The sequence below is a fragment of the Vulpes vulpes genome, chromosome 13, assembly GCF_048418805.1.
Source record: "Vulpes vulpes isolate BD-2025 chromosome 13, VulVul3, whole genome shotgun sequence".
NCBI classification, from domain to species: Eukaryota; Metazoa; Chordata; class Mammalia; order Carnivora; family Canidae; genus Vulpes; species Vulpes vulpes.
The window spans coordinates 118,907,836-118,919,539 of NC_132792.1; positions in this window are offsets into that span (position 1 = coordinate 118,907,836).

Sequence of the window (11,704 nt, forward strand, 5' to 3'; positions counted from 1 at the left end):
TGATTTGGGCTCCCTGCAGGGCGCCTGCTTCTCCCTCTGCCTGTCTCTGCCTCTCTCTCTGTATCTTTCATGAATGAATAAAATCCTTAAAAATAAATAAATAAACAATGTTCTTTCTACTTCACCAGACAATTGTGTGCAATTCAACACACATCTGTTGCACTCTGGCTTTGTGTGAGGCAGAAACGACAACTGGAGCCAGACCGCACTTCTGGCATGTGCACACAAACTAAAACATGGGAGTCCCAGCATGGGGGACGTAGTTTGAGAAAACAGAGGAAAGCAAAGTCCCAGGGATGGATATCTGTATATTTAACCATATGAGTCAGTTTAACTAGATCTTGAGAAGGGGTTAGGGCACATGCTTCTTTTTAGTTGTCATTGAGTGTAGATTTTTTTTTTTAACATTTATTTATTTATTTATTTATTCATAGAGACACACAGAGAGAGGCAGAGACACAGGCAGAGGGAGAAGCAGGCTCCATGCAGGGAGCCTGATGTGGGACTCGATCCCGGGTCTCTGGGATCACGCCCTGGGCTGGAGACGGCGCTAAACCCGCTGAGCCACCAGGGCTGCCCGAGTGTAGATTTTTTAAAAAATATTTTATTTATTCATGAGAGATACAGAGAGAGAGGCAGAGCCATAGGCAGAGGGAGAAGCAGGCTCCCTATGGGGAGCCCAATGTGGGACTTGATCCCAGGACCCCAGGATCATGACCTGAGCCAAAGGCAGATGCTCAACTGCTGAGCCACCCAGGCATCCTCAAGTGTAGATGTTCTTTAACACATGAAGGAAAACACTCAGATAGCTGAAATGACTTGTCCAATGTGACAGGCCTAGCCATCAGGTCTCCTAACCCAAACTCCAGGGAAAGCTCTTTCCCTTCCATGGCAGTGTGCCTTGGGCCCTGTCTGGTCCTGAGCACTCTCTATTGCCAACTACCTGCTAGGCTATCCGTCTATCTTGTTTTACTCGGTCAGCAGCTCCGCCATATTCTTCCAGCTGGGATGGATCAGCCCATGCTGTAGCCACATGCAATGACATGCAACAATACACACAACAACACAGCTTCCACATATTTTGGCAACAGGCCCTACTAACTTTCTCTTCAGAATGTGTCTTATCCAGGCATTCCTCAGGTGACTGCCTCCACTGCTGCGGTGGAGAACCTTCTTGTCTTTATACAGTTTTGTCTTCAGCATCTGACGAACTCACAGAGCCTTAGAAGAGAGTTGTATCACCCAGAGAGAAAGTTCCTTCTCCGGACTCCTGACACTGCCAGTGATCAGCCGGCTGCTGTGTGGGTGCCTGCCTGCCTTCAGGGCAGCTCCTTTCACTGCAGGACACCCATGTAATTAGAGAGTTCAGTCACTTGTCCACTCGGCAGGTGCTTACTGACCAAGTTCTCTGTCCCAGGCACAGTGCTTGGCACACTGGAGATGTGTTAACTGTAGCGGGCTCCCTAGTGGCCCTCTGCCCACTCACCTTTCCTTTGTCCTGCTGGCCTCAGGCAACTTTGGGTTTCCTTTTTTCCTTTTTCCTGTGGAAATAATATCAGCTGATATAAGGAGTAGAAATGTTCTGGAAACCAAGCATAATATAGGTAAGGCTTCCTCCTTTCCTCCAACTATGTTTATTTTTGGAGAGGGGGGGTGATGCCAGTCTCATTTTTTTTTTTTTTTTTTTAAGATTTGAGAGAGAATCCCAAAGGACTCTGAGCTGCCCACCAGCCCACGAGGGGGCTGGTGTGTGTGTGGGGGGGTGGATGGGCTCCATCTCATGACCCTGACATCATGACCTGAGCAGATACCAAGAGTCCATCATTTAGCCAACTGAGCTATCCAGGCGCCGCCAGGCTCCCTTTAAATCATATTCCGGGGCAGCCCGGGTGGCTCAGCGGTTTAGCACCACCTTCAGCCCAGGGCGTGATCCTGGAGACCTGTAAGGCTCCCTGCATGGAGCCTGCTTCTCCCTCTGCCTGTGTCTCTGCCTCTCTCTGTGTCTCTCATGAATAAATAATCTAAAAAAAAAAAAAAAAATCACATTCCGCACATACGGACGAGGACCATCGATGTATGATACACTAACCACGGTGAAATGCCTGAAAATCTACTCCGTGACCCCGGTACAAGAGGTCCCTAACAGCACCCGCCCCGGTAAAATCACCACTGAACTTCCTCTGACGTTTTATTATTTATTTATTTTCTTCCGACGGTTTAAAGCGTTTTACCCCATCTACCTAAACGCTATGTCGCTTAATTTGCTTATTGTTGAAGATTGTACAAATGATTGCGGACATCTGCAGCGCTCCGCTGTTTCTCCGCTCGTTCGTCCGGGGCGCGGGCGGACCGGCACGTGACCGCGGCTTCTGCGCCCGGGGCCGGCTGCCGGTACCCCGGCTCGGCCAAGCTGCACGCCGAGGGCTCCGCCGCAACTCCGCGGCAGGGCCCCGAGGCGCTACTTCCGCTTCCGTGGCTCCGGGAGGGGGCGGCGCCGAGATCACGCATGCGCACCCTCCGAGAGCCAGACACCGCGGCGCGCTCGCTGCGCCCCCCGTCTAGGGCTCAAGCATTTGTGTACGCAGGAGTCTTGTCCGGGCCGCGGTTGGCTGATGACCCCGTCCGTCATTGGCGTAGCCAACGGGGTGAGCCTTAAGATCCACTTCCCGCCCCACGTGGGAGCGCGGGGCGGAGCTTTGGGTCTTTGTCTGCGCCGGGCTGGTGGGGGCTCGCCCTGCGCTTGACGGTTAGCGGTCGCTTCGGTGGCCGGCCGGGCTAGTTGGCTGGTGGCGGGCACGGGGTAAGGGTCCTGGCCGCAGTGACCACGGGGCAGCTGCCAGTCGGCCATTTATTGACCACCTGCTGTGTGCCCGGCGCCGCCCCGCGCGGCTTGTGGCCCCCTCCGCCTTAGGGGAGGTGCCGGCCGGCCGGGCCGGGGTCGCGAGCGGCAGTCCTGGCGGGCGCGTGACCTCCCGCTGGGCCGGCCTGGCGCGGCCGCGTCACCGGCTTCCGGAGGCACGTGGCGGGGCCGGGCGGGGAGCGCCCTGCGGGGAGGCCGACCTGCGCCGGGCGGGGCCTGTGAGCACCGGACAGCGAGAACGCGGCCCGGGCTTGGGGGATTGCAGATCCGTGGGTCTGGCTGTGGTCAGCCCGGGCCCCCGCCCCGCCGGCCCTGCGCCTCCCCCTCCCCCTCCCCCCCGGGAGCTGCCCGAGGGGCAGTGGACCCCAGCGCACAGCCGCCTGTGTCTTCGGGCTCGGGCTGACCAGCTGCGAGGAGTTGGTTGACGTCTGCCAACAGAAACAAGCAGGCTGTACCCGCTCCGGCAGGAGCCACTTTGGATCCTGGGGTGAGGTCACCTCTGCCCTCTTCACATCCGCTCGCTGTTCCTGAACCGTTTCCACAGTCACAAGGCTGGAGAAGTTACTCCTCCCCATGGGACTGAGGAATGAGTCAGAAGAACTGGCTGGGAGGATGGGATACCACCCTCAGCCACGACTCTGCGGAGAGGAGCCCCTGCGTGCTAGCCCTCCGGTGGACCGGTAGCTAAGCGCAGGAAGGGAATCCGCACCTCCTTAGCCTCGGGGATTAGGTGCTCCGCCAGGAGCTGCAAAGTGGAGGAGAAGCTGCAGAAAGTCACCACACCCTGAAAAAACAAACCCTTCAGGTTTGTAGCACTCCACGGTTTACAAAGAGCACGTTCTTGATTAGTCTGGCTGCACACATACTGTGTGCCAGGCGCTGAGCCAGACAGACACATGGATAGAGGCAGCGCTTTTTTTAGAAGGAGCTTTCAGTAGGATGGGTAGGGCAAAGTGGGAACTATAAAGTATAAAGGGGTCAGATTCCCAGGACAGGGCTCACAGCGGTGGGGAAGGGGGGCAGGCAGGGAAGTCAGGAAAAGCTTTGTGGAGGGAAAGTTGTTGGAGTGGGGATCTTGAACAGCAGGACAGGTTTCAAGGGTAGAAACGTGTAGAGCAGTTTGGGTCCACAGACCTTAAGCCATCCCTTCTTGTGTCTTTGACAAGTAGCTAACAAAAATGAGGACTAAAGCTTACCCAGCACTTCCTACAGGTTGGGAATGGTTTTTGTTCCTCTGGAGTATCTTTCAGGTACCTAGCTGAGAAGTGTCCTCTTCCCTTGTCAAAAAAAAAACAGCCTTGGGCAGCCCGGGTGGCTCAGCGGTTTAACGCTGCCTTCAGCCCAGGGTGTGATCCTGGAGACCTGGGATCGAGTCCTGCGTTGGGCTCCCTGCATGGATCCTGCTTCTCCCTCTGCCTGTGTTTCTGCCTCTCTCTGTGTGTCTCATGAATGAATAAATAAAGTCTTTAAAAAAAGAAAGAAACAGCCTCTGAGGTTGCACAGAGTGTCTCTGTGAAGGAGCACTTGGGCCTTTAGAACCAGATCTTCCTTAGGTTCCCATGCCTCTGACCCTGGTGCCTGCCCCGGGGAGCTAGAGTACCTGTGTCCCTCTCTCCACCCCTTGATGCCCCAAAGAATGCACCAATGAGTATTCCCTTGTTGAAGACTGGCACAAGACTACGGGCACCTGGCTGGCTCAGTCAGCTGAATGTGTGACTGTGGACCTCAGGCTCGTAAGCTGACCCCGAGTTGGGTATAGAGATTACTAAAAAAAAAAAAAAAAATTAAAGATTAGCATAGGGGTGCCTGGGTGGCTCAGCGGTTGAGCATCTGCCTTCCACTCAGGGCTTCATCCCAGAGTTCCAGGATCGAGTCCCACATCGGGTTCCTTGCATGGAGCCTGCCTGCTTCTCCTCCCTCTGCCTAGGTCTCTGACTCTCTCTTTGTCTCATGAATAAATAAAATATTTAAAAAGATAAAGATTAGCATAAGGTTAGTGAGACAACCAAGGCTTTAATAAAGGTAGGAGGTCACAGATGAGAATTACATTTCTGGCCCATCTCACCACACAGCACGGCTCCCCATGTGCACCTCAGGGCTGACATGGCTCTCTCGCCTGGCCCCCAGCCTCCCTTCATGGTTCTTGGAGTTCGGTGTCCTGAGGTTGACGTCATGGGTGACCAGCACCAGGAATGGCTTCCCTCTTCAGAAACCTCTCCATAGGGCAGCCTGGGTGGCTCAGCGGTTTGGCCCCGCTGTCAGTCCAGGGCGTGATCCTGGAGACCCAGGATCGAGTCCCACGTCAGGCTCCCTGCAAGGAGCTCCCGCTGCCTTGTGTCTCTGCCTCTCTCTCTCTCTCTCTGTGTCTCTCATGAATAAATAAAATCTTAAAAAAAAAAAAGAAACCTCTCCGTACCCATGGGGTGATCTACCCCACAGGCCTGAGCAGGATAACTGCCAGTGCTCTGCAGTGGCTTCTGTGTTGCATCTCACTCAGTTCTTCCAAAACAAAACTTATCTTCTCCAGACATACCTGGGACTGCAGCCCCACCACCCTGTCAGAATTCCAGCATGAATTTGGGAACCGCTGACCCTCCTCCCTTACCTTCCTCTTCTGTCTTCACCAGGGATTTCTCTGAATCCTGTTATTCTACCTCTTTAATTTTTGCTAAGGGAGCCTGGCTGGCTCCATCAGAGTAGTGTGTAACTTTTGATCGCAGGGTTACGGATTGGGAGTTCGAGCCCCACATTGGTTGTAGAGATTACTTAAAATCTTTAAATAATTATATCTGCTAAATTCATCCTCTCACTTGTAAAGGAGCCTGACTGGGCCCCGATTCTGCATTCCCTCCACTGGTCCTCAGCACTACAGTGGGAAGGAGCTGTGCTGGCAGGAGCTTTCTGAAATGCATGTCTGACCAAGTCCCTCTTCTACATAAAACCCTTTGATGATCAAACACACCTGCAGAACAAAGTCCAAACTATGGCAGTGAGGCCCTTCACAGTGAGGCTCCCGCCTGCCTCTTCTTTCTTCCCCATTCCCTTGACCCGGACCACAGTCTTACATTTCTTGAGCACACCATTCTCTTTCCCAGCCCACATGCTCTTCCTGCCAGCAGGAGTGTCTCCCCTGTCCGTGTTTGTCTGGGAACGCCTCATGTCTTCGCGCCCTGCTGGAACACCCCTACCAAGCCTCCCATGATCTCTCCTGGCTTGGATTTGGGTGCGCCTCAAGTCTGATCCCACAGCCCACTCATATCCTTCCTTTGTGACATTTACTACAGACTGCTGACTCAATTGTTAACTGTTGCTTCACTTGGGTCTTGTCTAAACTGAGTTGTCTGGGTGGCTCAGCAGTTGGGCATCTGCCTTCGGCTCAGGGTGTGATCCAGGGGTCCTGGGATTGAATCCCACCTTGAGCTCCCTGTAGGGAGCCTGCTTCTCCCTCTGCCTATGTCTCTGCCTCTCTCTGTGTATCTCTCAAGAATAATAAAATCTTGAAAAAAAAAAATAAAACTGAGCTGCCTGGAGGCAGGAGCTGTCTGGTCCCGCTGTCCACCTCCGGGGCCTCACAAAGGGGTTCACACAGAGTAGGTATTTAATACACATTGCATTTCAGACGGAAAGAGAGCAGGAGCAGAGATACCAATGATCTGTCAAGGCACGGAATGGGCTGCCTGGCTAGCCTAGGGTCCCAGGGACACACAGCAAAACAGACACATGGATGGAGCCTGGGTGGTTGTGTTGGCTCTTTGAGGGCGCTGGGAGCAAGCCAGGGAGTTTGGATCCTTTTTTTTTTTAAATTTTTTTTATTTATTTATGATAGTCACAGAGAGAGAGAGAGGCAGAGACACAGGCAGAGGGAGAAGCAGGCTCCATGCACCGGGAGCCCGATGTGGGATTCGATCCTGGGTCTCCAGGATCGCGCCCTGGGCTAAAGGCAGGCGCCAAACCGCTGCGCCACTCAGGGATCCCGTTTGGATCCTTATATGGTGGGCAGCAGAGTCCCCTGCGATGTCAGATGAGCAGAGCTGCCCCAGAAAGGGGAGGGTGGGGCCCAAGGACAGGCAGCTATGAGCTCCATGTCATAGCTGATACAAGAGCAGCCTGCAGACTGACCGCCCACAGCCACACAACTGTGAAGTGCTAGAACTGGCAGGCAAACCCCTTCTGGACTATGTCAAGCTCAGAGATCTCTGTGCAACACCCCTCAGCAGGGGGCACTGCAGTAAATAGGGCTTCAGGGCTGTTCGGGTAGAGCAGACACGCCTACATCAGGAGAGGGAGGCTATGTTGCAGACACGATACTGAATCTGTTCACAAAGTCCACCATGGTGCTGGACGACGCCTGGAGGCAGCATAGCATAGCGACTGGGCCTCTCTGATGGCTTCCGCCACTCCCACAGCAGGGACAGAGCCCTGGGATAATCACCACCAATTTGATCTCAGGAGTGATGTGCCTGACTTGCCATTATAGTCTGCGGGCTGGTTGTGTGCGTCCAGGAAGGGGAAAAGAATGAAGTGTCTGTGACACAGTAAGGCCCACCCAGGACATTGGGTGGCCATTCCCGTGGAGGAGGAGGGGCAGGCCACAGAGTCTGGGGAACAGAGATACCAAGGAGAGGGGTTCTGCTCAGGATTTGGGTGTTGCTTTAGGTCACCTCACGGGCATTGGCATGTACATGGTGCTGGTGGGTGTCCCCTGTAGCAGTGCCTGGGGAAGCCAGAGCCTGTCTCAAAGGCTGCCACCTGGGCCTCTCCTCAGAGCTGCCTCAGTGCCCACAACGTGGCACCCGGGTCCCCGAGGTAGGGTGATGAGAGGAAGAGAGGTGGTAGCCACGACCCAGCCTCAGGGATCTCCTGCCTCCTGCTCTGCCAGCTGCACGGCATTGGGCACACATGCCCGCCGCGAGGCCACAAGGGCCAGGCTGGGGAACTCAAGGCCTTCAGGGAGGGGCCAGTGCGGAACTGCACCCGGGATGGTGGAAGCCTTCCTGCTGCTCCTCTCTCTCTGCTGCAGCGGAGGGAGAAGCTGCCTTCCGTAGCAGCACTGGGAGGGAGGCAGAACAGTACAGAGTGCTACATTTTACACATGAAGAAGCCCGGCTTGAGCACTGGGACTGACCAAGCCTGTGGCGAGCAGAACACCGACCCCACAATGTGGACTTCAGGCACTTTTAGCCACACCGAGCCTGGGCCATACACACCCCAGTGGGGGTGAGCTGGACCCCGCACCTGCCCCCCAGCAGGGCGGCACCAGGTTGGGTGGCTCCTAGGGATGCCTTCGGAGAGCAGGGGGAGGCTCCCTGGCACGTGTAAGCACCCCGGATGGACAAGAGGGCAGAGGTCCCTGCAGGCCAGTTCCTGCTGCAGAAAGCACCTCTGATGGTCGAAGCCCTGCAGCCCTGCCCCCCCACCCCCACTTGTTCCTGACCTGGCCTCGGAGCTGCTTCTGTGCTTCCTGGGTCCCAGGATCACTCGAACGGCTTCCCACGGGACAACTGTCTCTGTGCTGGGCCACCTCTGCTTCTGAACCTAGAGGACACTCTCACCCGAGATCTGAAAGCACCCCCGCCCCCAGCTGAGGTGACACTTGGGCCTCTGCAGTGGCAGGCTACACAGGCCTCTCCTCCACTAACCGCGCCAAAGAAACCAGAACCCAAGCCCAAGTATCAGAAATGTGTATTCTTTTTCTTTTAATAGTAAACCTCTTTACAACAAATATAGTGAAAGAGTTTTCAAACAAAACTCATAAGAATCCCGAGGACTTTTGTCTTCTTATTGTGTAGAATACTAAGAAAGCATCACCATACAGCACGGAAAGAAATATTGAAAACAAATCAACAGCCACACACTTGGACTCGCCCTGCCCAGGACCCAGGAGCAGCCCCAGGAGTGTGGGTGATTGTCAGGTTTGGGGGGCACCTCCATGCCTCCCCTCCCTCCCCCTTCCCTCTGGGACTTGAACGGGGAAGACAAAGAGAATCCAGATTCTCCATAGAACATTGCAGCCCCCTGCCCCCACACAAATGCCACGCCCTCCACCATTGCTTAGTGGGTGGAAAGAGGTGGCAGAGGAGAGGACAGGAGGTCCCAGGCTCCAGGTCTCTCCTCTGCCACGAAAGCCTAAATTTACCCCCACCCCACCCCAGGGGATTCCAAAGAGTCAGTTAAAAATATATAGATATAGATATTTCTAGATACACTTTTACATCATTTCTCTCTCTCCAAACAAATAAATAATCATCAAGAGAAGGTGCATTACTTCCTTCCTAAGGTGGGGAGGGCTGGGTAGAGGTCAGGGGTCAGTCTTGCTGCACAGAGTGGGCTGCCGCTACCCTGGAGGGAGGGTGGTGCATCCCGGGGGGAATGGGAAGGTCCTCTTGCCCACAGTCCCTGAGAGCTGTGGGATGGCTGCGAGGGGAGGGGCGTGGGATGACTCCAGTGATGACTTTGGCAAACGCCCAGTTCTTAGGAGGAAGGAGTAGGTGGAGGCAAATTTGGCTTTGTGAGAGGAAGAAATAAAGCCCCCCTTGAGGTCTGGGTTCTCAGGGACCCATGCGTCTGGCCAGCCAGGAGCCCCTACCCCCAAGCGAAACTCTGGGATACTACATTGCAGATATGTCACATATTCATTCACAGACCCATCCCCACCCCCGGGGAGAGAGGACACACACACACACACAAACACACACACACAGTCATCAAAAGCCAGGTTTGCCGTTACAAGGCAGAGGGCAAAACTGGTGAATATTGCACCGTGAACTGCAGAGGCTCTTGTCCCCACCGCGTGTCTAGTGGTGGCCAAGCCCAGCTTACAGAGGTGGGCGGACTGCTGGCAGGAATAGCTAGGAAGGGAAAACCAGTCACTTAAGCTCCATCGAGCACCTATCACTCACCCATTCACCCATTCAGCATTTACTGCACACCAACTACACGCCAGACACTGGGCAAGGCTCTGGGGATGCGCGCGCGTGTGCGCGCGCACACACACACACACACACACACACACACACACACACGACTACACCCTGGCATATTTCAAGGCCCTGATCAAGTCTCATCAACTCTTGAAACTCCCTCTAGGAACCCACGGAGTAGGTTGGGACATGCTGTGTACCGAGTCAGCAGGTGGGGGGTTGAACTCTGAGTAAGGAGGGATCTTGGACCAAAGAAGCAGCTTCAAGAAGGAAGAGGAACATGAGTGGCACCCTGAAAGCAGGACTGGGGTGGGGGAAGAGCGGGAAAGGGAGCCACTTGTGCGTGGAACCCAGGAGAGGCAGGGCCCCAGGGAGAAGCAAATGGGCAGCTGCCAGATCCCCCCAACTGTAGCCCAAACCAGTCAAGGCTGAGGGTAGAACAGGGCAGGGATGGCAGGAGGGTTGAGCTGGAGGAGGGTGGAGCTGGGAGCCGGGGTTGTGCAGCACGGAAGCCCCTCTCCCACTGCCAAAACCCAGGCACATGCACACATGCCCTCAGAGTTCGATTCACACACAGATTCACATATAGTCCCAGATGGGCTCACAGACACACACGCACAGACACACACACACACACACACACACACACACGCACACCAATGTCCTCACAGACATGCTCAGGTCCACGTGCGGTCATATACAACCCTGCTTCTGGTTCCTTCCCTGTGTCAAGTGTTGGAATACTGCAAGCGGCTGGGTCACAGAGGCAAGTCTGGACAGTCACCTACCACTCAGCTGGGCCTGGCCTACCATCCGCTGTCCCACTGGGATGAAACCCCCAGGCAGCACTGTGTCCTGGGGCAGAGGAGCAGACACAGGTGAAGGGCTGGGGCACACTGCCACCCGCCACCTCGGGTCAGGCCACTTAGGATGGTCTGGGCGCCTGCCCCTCCAGTTTGATCTGTGATCCAGGACCCCTTGGGGTGGCAGCAGAGGTGGGGCGGGGGCAGGGAGGGCGGCGGGAACAACAGCAGAAGAGTCTCATCTGTACAGTACGGGCCGCGTGAGTCATTATTATTACAATATACTTTGACAAAAATAGAATCTCATTTCATATCAATACAACAACAACAAAAAAAACAGTTTCCTGGACTGTTACACTGCTAACGTTTTCCAAAGGTTGCTATTTACAATTACAGTAGCCAAGAGGGAAGGTGGGCTGTGGCCTGGGGGTGGTGGGACAGGAGGTAGCTGACCAGGAGGACGCCCAGAGCAGGGAGGTGGGGTCATGGGATCAGGAGCAGAGGAGCTAAGAGGGGCTGGGAAGGCCCAGGAGGACAGGGGGAGGTGGGCCTCCTCCCACCCTCACGGCCACCCCAGCATCCCTCCTGCAAGGAAGAGTGAGCCCCCACTCACACCTGCCCCTGGATGCCAGGGTGCCGGTCCTGCTGGGCCACCTCACTGGAGCTTCCCCACATCTCCATACCCCCTGCACGTTGTGGCCAGCTCTCTGGGGTTGGGGCCAGCTGAGGGACGGGGAGCTATTGCACTGCATATCTTAGAGAAACTGCCAGGGAAGGAAGGGGCCCCAATTCACCCACAGCCCAGCTCTCGGCCCCCGCTCACAGCTCTCCATCTTTCTCTTGAAATGTGCTTCTGAGGGGCCCCCGCCTTAAAACCTGCCTCCAGCCTGATTCCCAGGCAGCCTTCCCAGCCTAAAAGCTCGGCCAGCATCCCACACCTTGGGGGTATAGCTCACGCAGAAATCCATGAGAGTGTGTGGTGTGTGTGCAGGGGCATGTGGGGGCCAGGCCTGCATATGCCAGTGGCCACAGAACAGCCCAGAAGCAGAGATCCTTTTCAGAAGCTGTGCCTCACTTCCCCCCAAAACACAAACCCACCCATCAAGCCGACTTTGGGGTTT